The sequence below is a fragment of the Mastomys coucha genome, unplaced genomic scaffold, assembly GCF_008632895.1.
Source record: "Mastomys coucha isolate ucsf_1 unplaced genomic scaffold, UCSF_Mcou_1 pScaffold20, whole genome shotgun sequence".
NCBI classification, from domain to species: Eukaryota; Metazoa; Chordata; class Mammalia; order Rodentia; family Muridae; genus Mastomys; species Mastomys coucha.
Window position 1 is genome coordinate 85,338,782 of NW_022196903.1, and position 8,742 is coordinate 85,347,523.

The 8,742-nt window shown below is 47.5% G+C and overlaps 1 long non-coding RNA gene across 1 annotated transcript; it reads right to left on the minus strand.

Annotated features, from left to right (window-relative positions):
- Window positions 1–245: 245 nt before the first annotated feature.
- On the minus strand, window positions 246–7,027 carry LOC116098252. The gene is made up of 4 exons (XR_004121757.1): window positions 6,916–7,027; window positions 5,524–5,607; window positions 2,169–2,236; window positions 246–392 (listed from the first exon to the last, which is right to left on the minus strand). It is a non-coding gene; the product is annotated as an uncharacterized LOC116098252 (long non-coding RNA).
- Window positions 7,028–8,742: the final 1,715 nt, after the last annotated feature.

An 8,742-nucleotide genomic window follows, 5' to 3' on the forward strand; every position in this document is an offset into this window, starting at 1 on the left:
GTCTTGAGTCTCAGAAGAACTTTGGACTTCTAAACAGAGTTGCGATTGAAAGACTATGGGGACTTTTGAAGTTGGACTAAATGTATTTTGCCAGGAGCCTAAAGGCACCAGGAAGTAGAATGTGTTGGTTTGAATGAGAGTACCCACCCACCCACCCACCCCACCCCACCCCACCCCACCCCACCCCATCCCCGTCTCATATTTTTGGATACTTGGTTCCCAGTTGCTGGAACTGTTTGGGAGAGGTAAGGAGATGTGGTCCTGTTAGAGGAAGTATGACATTGGGGGCAGGCTTGAGGTTTCAAAAGACTCATGTCATTCCCAGCATGCTCTCTGCCTCCTGCTTGCACATCAAGACGAGCTCTCAGCTGCTGCTCCAGCCACCTGCCCATCTGGAATCATAAGCCAAATTAAACTTTCTTTTATAAGTTTCATTGATCATGGCGTCTTTGCAATAGAAGAATAACCAAGATGTTCCTTCAAGGAGCATGTTTTCCCAAGCACCCACTCAGGGTACCACAAAGCCAGATAATTCTGTGCAGGTCACACCTAACAGTACCCGGATGTGCATGTCAGAAAAAAGCAGATCCTTAGGGGATATGCAAATCAGAATAAAGGGCAGGAGTAAGGGAAGGTGGAGAGGAGGGACCATCAGAGACATCAGCACAGAGCAGTGATGACAAGACGGCAGGAGAAGATAATCTAGGCCAGTGGAATAGCTCATAGAAAGGTCCTGAGGCAGGATTAAGCAGCGACACTGAAGAATATCCAACAAGAGTGTGGTTGGAGCAGAGTGAGTGAGAAATTCAGGGAGAGTGGGAGCAAAAGCAAGGACACCCCCATCTCCTCTCCTTCCTTCAGCATGCCCGCATACCCTATATCTTCTTCTTTCTCATCTCCAGCTCCCATCCAGAGGAAGACAAGACAAATATTCCTCTGACCAGAGGCTAGTCCCCATCACAGTGGACGCTGTCCTGACCACTCATGCTCCTGAAAGCCATGTCCCACACTGTTCCCTGCTCCTTCCTACCTGACTGTCTCCAGTCTGCTCTTTCAGATCCAGACAAGACCCTGCATCTCCCAGAAACCTGCTCTGGTGGCCCAGGGTGCTTCAGCAGCCACATCTCCCCCACGTCCCCCACCTCAAAGAGAGTATGCTCCAGGAGTCACAGAAGTACCCAGCTCCTTTATGTGTCCCTGTCTGAACATGGTCCAGGAAGAGAGCTGTGTGAGGAGAATTCTGAGTGCTTAGGAGAAAACTCCAAGAAAACAAAAATGGTTTTGTGACCTCCATTTCTTCAAAACACAGAATTGTTCTTGAAATGTGTTTCTATGCCCTTCCCAGGTGTAGAAGGTAGGAACGAATTTAGTTCAGATCATTTATTATAACTGGCTATTGTGATTTATTTATAACCCACTATGGAAAATGTGTTTTTGCTACATGTGGCTTGTCCTTGTGATTATACACCTTATTCATGTGATTTTTTTTTGTAATCCTCAGAGTAAAAAAATCATCTTGTGTTCTGAATAAAGTTGGCTATTATTGCATGAGAACTCAGTCCCCCTCATTAATCAGCTCCCTTCTCCCAGGTGGCACAGCCTCTATAGTAGTAAACATGTCCCCAGCTCAGAGCTCAGGGTTTGGCCAGATATGCAGGTAGCACTTCTGTGGCTTCGAGCTAAGACCTCCAGCACTCTATCTCCTCCAGCTGCCCCCCACTGTAAGAATGACTTGGTTTCAGCCATTTGGGCCTCTTTGCTGACCACTAAGGTGATCTGGTCCTTCCTGTCACCCAGCTACCAAGGGCCGCCGCCTCCCCATCTTTTTTTAAATTAAAAATGATGATGATGATGATGATGATGATGATGTGTGTGTGTGTGTGTGTGTGAGAGAGAGAGAGAGAGAGAGAGAGAGAGAGAGAGAGAGAGATCGCAGGGGTCCTGACTTGACATATATATGGAATGAAAGGACAACTATGTGGCGTCAGTTCTTTCCTTCTTTACATAGGTGTGATGGATCAGACAGAAGTTTCCAGGCCTTTGGCAAGCACCTTTACCTACTGAGCCATCTTGCCGTCCCTCCCCCATGCCAGATCCATGTTCTTAACCAAAATCCCATCAAAACAGAAGGAGTCATGCCAGACTTATGAATCAATTGGCTAACTCACCGAATGACTTCAGGCAAATTCTTCTATCTCAGTTTCAAAGTGTGTCCTCTGGCCTCCGGAGCCACAGCCTGAGAATAGAGAGGGGCCAGATACGTGATGGTACACAGCTGAACTTTGGGGTCTCCCAGGTGCTGTGGTCATCTCAGTATCCCTCTCAGTATCTGAAACTCAGCCATTTCTCAGTAAGCAGGTGAAAGGGAAATGAGATGACACATATCAGTGGCAGGTCTTGCAGCCACCCACCGTGACAGACATGCCAATAGAAGCTGTTGAACGAGGAAGACAGAGTGGGGAGGAGTACATCGTCATTGCCTCTGGAAAGACTCAGATGAGACATCAGAGAGGGTATGGGACCCACCTAAGGCCATACAACCAATAAAAGGCAAAGTGAGCCCTTGCACCAGGGTCTGCACATTCCAGTCCTGTGAGCCTGGGTTCAGCCATTACCATAACACCGAAAGTTGGGCAAGGCTTCCAGTGGTCAGTTAGTCAGTCAAGCAAACTGAAGCACAACCAGTGAGCAAGAGAGGCAGGATGTGGAGCGAAGCCTGGGGACTCCCACCCGAGCTCCGTATTGGGCTGCAGGTTCAGCAGATGGATGGTGAGTGCAGAGCTTTTATCTCCCCCCTGCTTCTCCCTTAGCCTGGCTTGTGTGTCCCAGAGCTTTGGAAGCCAGTTTAGAAGATCAGCTCTGCTGAGAACAGGACACAGAGTGCCCGTGGAAATTCCAGGCGCCAAATCAAAGGTGGGAGCTGAGGCTTGGCAGCACCTCTGTGCCCTGAGTGCCCGTGTGGTGGTGTTGCTTAGAGACCCAGCCAGGCAAGAGCCAACTTCTCCTCTGTGGTGGCCACACTGAGTGTGGGGCTCAGTCTAACTCTGGACACTGTGTGTAGATGGAAAACAGCCTGAGTCCCAGGATGGAAAAACAACCACTGTTTTGGTGTCTGGATTCATCTTTGCTGTCTTCGGCCTTGGGAAGGGTGAAGGGAGCTTAGGAACGTGGGTTTGGCTCCTGCTTAGCCAAAGGGCACAGTTTTTGGGTGTCCTATAGCACCTAGCTGTTCATAGTCAAGGCTGAGGTCACTGTCTTTCTCCTCACTAGGAACACACACTAGCTGCTCTGAGGCCTCAATGAACCTCCTTAATTAAAAAAAAAAAAGTTCTTAATGCTATACCCCACATGTACCAGTCAAAACACTGGCAGAAAGGGCTGCCACGGGGCCTTATATATTGGCCTGTTCTGAGTTACTGTAACAAGACGCTTGAAGTGGGTGTCTTAGGGTTTCTATCACTGATGAAACACCATGACCAAAGCAACTCGGGAAGAAAAGGGTTTCTTTTGCTAACACATTTACATCACTGTTCTTCACTGAAGGTAGTCAGGGCAGGAACTCAAACAGGGCAAGAACCTGGAGGCAGGAGCTGATGCAGAGACCCCAGAAGCATGCTGCTTACTGCCTTGCTTCCCCATGGCTTGCTCAGCCTGTTTTCTTACAGAACCTGTGACTACCAATCCAGGGGTGGCACCACCCACAATGGGCTGAGGCCTCCCACATTTAGTACTATTTAAGAAAATGCCCTACAGGCTTGCTTACAGCTGGATCATTTTTGAACATTTTCCCAACTGAAGTCCCTCCTCTCTGATGACTCTAGCTAGGGTAGAGTCGAAATAAAAACTAGCCAGCACAGTGGGTGAGCCTTACAAAGAGACAGGTTCACCGAGTTCACAGCTTCGGAGGCTGAAAGTCCAAGATCTGACAGTCCTACCCATGTAGCCTTTGGAAGGGCCTGATGGGCAGATGTGTGAGAACTGCAAAACCACTCGTGGGAGGAAGTGGGAAGCCACAGGGGGGCTTGGGAGATGGACTTGGCCTTGTGAGGACCTGCTCTCCTGAACATTTCCCTGACTGCTTCTGAGCACAGCTTCCCCAGACCCTGCCTCCCAGAGGTCCCATCTCACACATCATTACACTAAGAGCCACAATGCTAGGGTATGAGACCTTGGGAGCCAAATGCAAACCACAGAACGCCGACACGTCCCTTCCCACCGTTCAGTCACCGTGGCCTTGGCTGCAGTATGAGTTGGCCTTGAAATCCCAAGTGGAACCCAGGCCCCAGAGTTCTGTGCAAGTTAAGTCCCTGGAGCCTTCCAAGTCTGGGGAGATTTTTATTGGTTTTATGAATAGAATTAAGATCATAGTCTGAATAAATCACACAGGAAAGAGAAAGGGGAAGAAGGAAAGAAGGAGGAGAAAGAGGAGAAGGAAAAGGAGAAGAGAAATACAAGGAGGGGAAGAGGAGGAGCAAGAGGATGGGATGAGGCAGAGGAGGAGGAAGAGGAGGAGGGACAGGGTGGGATGAGGAAGAGGAGGAGGCAGAGGCAGCTAAAAGCAAGTGTTAAATGGTCATTTAAAGTCAAGACTGGACATTGATAAAATATGTTAAATATGTTCCCACCTGGCTTTGGGCTCGTCCCCAGAGTTTTCAGGGAAAAGTAATTTCAAGATTTTTTTTTTTTTTATCTGAGTAGCTGAAGGAAGGGCTAGCTGGCCAAGGGGCACACCTGGAGACTCAAGGTTTTTGAGAGGCCCATTAGGTATTCACAGGGCATGTCTAAGAGATATGGAGACCCAATCTTAAAAGCTGGCCTGGAGTCCAGATGGACATCTCACGGGAGACCCCAAGGCACACGTGGAGACAGGCAAAGAGCATTGAGCTGCAGGGCACCCCAACATGCCTGTGTTAGGAGTAGAGCAAATAGCAGAGAGAGCTGAGAGGAGTCATGAGAGGGGCAGAGAAAGGGCCTCATGTCCATGGAGAGAGGTGCTACTTACTAGACTAGAGCAGAGCGGGCAGCCCCTGTGCCAGCATGGGCGAAGCACCACATTCTCCTTCCAGCACACACATGCCTCAGCATCTTGCTGTAAATACCCACTCCCCCTCCTTTCGTTTAGATATGTGTATATCCTTTCATGTATGTATGTATTATGTACGTATGTATGTATGTATGTGTATGTATGTATGTATGCATATGTACGTATGTCTTGAAATTATCTATCTGTGTGCATGTGTGTGGTTGCATTGGTATCACAGTGCCCATGAGAAGGTCAGATGACAAGGATAGGAGTCAGTTCTCTCCTTCCACGTGTGTCCCTAGAGATCAAACCAAAGTCTTCAGGCTTGGTAGCAATTGCCTTCACCCACTGAGCCAAGTTGTAGCCCCTTGGTTTTTTTATTGGTTTTTGTTTTGTTTTATTTCTATAAAAAAAAAAGAAAGAAAGAAAGAAAGAAGGAAGGAAAGAAAGAAAGAAAAGTGATTGACAGCTTCTCAGAGGATTAAGTGACTAAACCCCACCTTGGCTTTGATTCAAAGGTCCTCTTTCCAACATGTCCTTTTCCAAAAGCAACAAAGACGATCACAGAGACAGCACAGGGCTTGCTGGCACCAAGGTGGGAAAGGATCCAAAAACAATGAAAAAATATTTGTTGAAGGTTTTAACAACTGAAAGGACCCCCCCTCCAATTACCCCTACCTCCCTGCTGCCACCTTGGCTCCCAGACTCTAACCTGAGCTGAGCTCTGGAGCAAAGAAAGGCCTGTTGTGTCCAAGCTGTGGGCCCCTGGTGGGAGATTAATCTGCGGGGAACCTGGCCCTGCCCAGGCCTCCTGAGAGGCCTTTGTGCTTCTGGAAAGCCAGGCATGGAGACCCTGCTCTTGTTTCTTCCTTGGGGGAGGCCTTGTGCCTTACCTGCGGTGGCTCCTTGGCCTTAGGGCTTTAGAGCAAGGCAAGTAACCCTCTGCACCATGTTGCCTCCTCACACGTTTAACACAAAGGGTAGAGCTCATTGGAGTCTGTTAGGACTACTGATTCTAAGCATCTCCTAGACACCTAAGACCTTCCAAAGCCTGTGCCCATGATTCTTATTCCTCCAAGCCTCTATGACTGCTAACCCGTGGTATGTTCTTCCTCTCTCGCCTCCCCAGTCTCTGCATGTTCAAATTCTCTCCATCTCATAAGACCAAGACAATCATGGAGTTTCATTTTGGCATGCCTGTTGTGCGGGTATGCTCAACTGCAGAGCCTCCATCTCTGGACAGCAGATTCCACAGCTATCTCACACAGGACCATCTCCCTGTTGCTCGCTCAGGAGGCCATGCTGTATAACACAATCCCTTTCCACACTGGCCACGCTCTCTAGCCGTCCTCCTCTACATGGAGCTTCTCTCTCCTGCCAGGCAGACACAATCCCTTACTTAGAAAGATTAATATGGAAGGGCTGAGAAGAGTGGTTCACACCTGTAATCTTAGCACTTGGGAGGCTGAGGCAGGAGGATCGCCACAAATTCTAGGTCAACCTGGGCTACAGAGGAGACCATGTTTCTACACCTGACATACACAGATACACTGAAGTTTCATGCCCATATTATGAACATGTGTGTATGGGAACAGGGTTTTTGTAGGTATCTTAGTTAGGGTTTTACTGCTGTGAACAGACACCATGACCAATGCAACTCTTATAAAGCACAACATTTAATTGGGGCTGGCTTACAGGTTCAGAAGTTCAGTCCATTATCATCAAGGTGGGAGCATAGCATTGTCGGGTAGGCATGGTGCAGGCAGAAAGCTTAGAGTTCAACATCTTCATCTGAAGGCTGCTAGCAGAATACTCGCTCCCAGGCAGCTAGGACTACAGTATTAAAGCCTACACCCACATTGATATATCTACTTTAACAAAGCCACACCTACCCCAACAAGGCCACACCTCCAAAGAGTGTCATTCCCTGGCCAAGCTCGAACAAACCATCACAGTAGTTTTTCTTAGGTTCAGATGAGATGGTCAAGGTGGGCACTAGCCCATCATGAAGAGTGTTCTTATGAGAAGACTCCATGGAGACAGTGACTGGCTCATACAAGAAGGTTCTGAGATTCTACAGGCCAAAAGGTGTAGCTTCTGACACTTCTAGGAGACACGATGTCCCTGCAAAGCCTGTTCCTCTGGCTCCCACAATCCTTCCCACACTTGATGTCTTGAGCCACCTGGATTTGGGGGCTTTGTTGCAACAGTTTGAAACCTGATACATATAGTAGCAATGGTTTAAAATAACTGCTTTGGCATGGAGATGTGGCTCAGAGGTTAAGAGCACTGGCTGTTCTTCCAGAGGACGTGGGTCCAGTTCCCAGAACCCACATGGTGGCTCACAACAGCCTGTAACTCCAGTTCCAGAGGATCCAATGTCCTCTTCTGGCCTCTGAAGTCAACTGCACATTCACACATATACTTACACAGAGACACACATAAGTAAAACAAAAACCTTTTTAGAATAAGAGACCTGACTTAATAGGATACGAGTCACACACCATGAATCTGACCTCTCAGAAAGGTATACAGCTCTTAAGACTTTCAGTAGATTCATTGGCATTTAGCCTATCTTCAAAGTCACATACTGGTACCTGATTTTAGAATATGTTTACACTTAAAAAGAAACTCAATATTGGCTGGTGGTCACTCCCATCATCCCTGAATACCAGTCACTAATTGGATTTTTGTCTGCAGATTGACTTATACTTGATATTCCTAGGCATGTGGGTCTATGTGTCCACCATGTGCTGGAGGAGTACCAGTGCATACTAGGGGGGACCACACTCTGTGACTCCTTCTTTGGGTGATGAATATGTGAGCTTCCTTCCTAGTTGGGGACTATTACACAGAATGGTGCAGAGAACATTCCTATTTTAGCTCCTATGTGGACATACACTATGCATTTTTCTCAGATAAGTAATGGTTTGGATTGTTTTGTTTTTTTTTTTTTTCCTTTTAAAAAGTCTATTTTGTATGACTGTTTGACCTACATGTACGCATGTGCATTATGTGAGTGCAGTGCCTGCAGATGCCAGAAGAGGGCATCAGATCATCTGGAACTGGAGTTACAGATGGTTGTGAATTGCCATGTGGGTGCTGGGAATCAAACTTTGGTCCTTTGGAAGAGTAGGCAGTGCTCTTAACCACTGAGCCATTTCTCCATTTCTAACTGACTTTTTAAATGGAAAACTAATTCCTGTGTCCATTTAGCCAAACTACCAGTGATGGAGAAGGGTTCTAGTGAAATCAGACTCCTTCTCTCTGCTGGAGTCTGCCTCCTGTTTACTACCCATGCTGCTCTCTGTGTTCCTTGGGCAACTTTTTCTGAATGTACAAGCTATGATGAGTTACTGTCCCCTCTGCTCTACAGAAAAAACATCGCATTGCTGTTAAGATGTTGAACAACACTAGATCTTTCTATATTGTTATGGGTATTTTGTCTGCATGTATGTCTGTGTACCACACACATGCCTGGTGCCCAGTGAAGGCATCAGGTTCCCTACAACTAGAATTGCACTTGGTTGTGAGCCAAGACGGAGTGTTGAGACTTGAACCCACATGCTCATAACTCCTGAGCTCCTCTCAGCCGGGCTCTTGAACAAGCTCCTACTTAGTGATCCATCTGAATAGTACTGAAGTGGTTCCTAATCTTTTCACCACTCACAGGCCACCCTGAATGTCCCTCGAACCTGTGGAAGGTTTCTGGAGCTCAG